The following is a 570-nucleotide window of genomic DNA, read 5'->3' on the forward strand; positions in this document are numbered from 1 at the left end:
AACAGCCAATAAACACACAGAGAGGTGCTCAGCCTCGTTAGTTTCTAGGGAAGCGCAATTTCAAACCACAGTGATCGCTGCTCACACTAACCAGAATGGCTAAAATGTTTCAAACTGACAAACTCAAGCGTGGGTGAGGATGGAGCTCCTGGAACTCTCATGCTTTGCCGTGGGAGTATGAATTGGTGTGACAACGTTGGAAAGCTGTGGGCTGTATCTACTAAAGCTGAACATTTGCATCCCTATGACCAGCAATTTACTCTTTAATATATACACCAAAGAAATACAGATGTAGGTTTAACAAAACACATGATGAGAATGTCCCTACCTGCATTATTTGCACCCTCTTCCAGAAAAGTCTCAAAAATCCATTCAGCTGAACAATTGCTGTACTCACCAACATGGAATCTTACAAACACAATCTTGAGAGAAAGAAGTAGACAGGTTCATAAATAGACAAAATTAATTTATAGTAAATTAGTTTATGGAGAGTGTTGTAGTCAACTCGGGCTGCTAGAACAGAATGCTATGGATTGAGTGGTTTATAAACAACAGAAATGTATTCCTCAC

Source organism: Equus caballus, chromosome 1 (genome assembly GCF_041296265.1).
Source record: "Equus caballus isolate H_3958 breed thoroughbred chromosome 1, TB-T2T, whole genome shotgun sequence".
NCBI classification, from domain to species: Eukaryota; Metazoa; Chordata; class Mammalia; order Perissodactyla; family Equidae; genus Equus; species Equus caballus.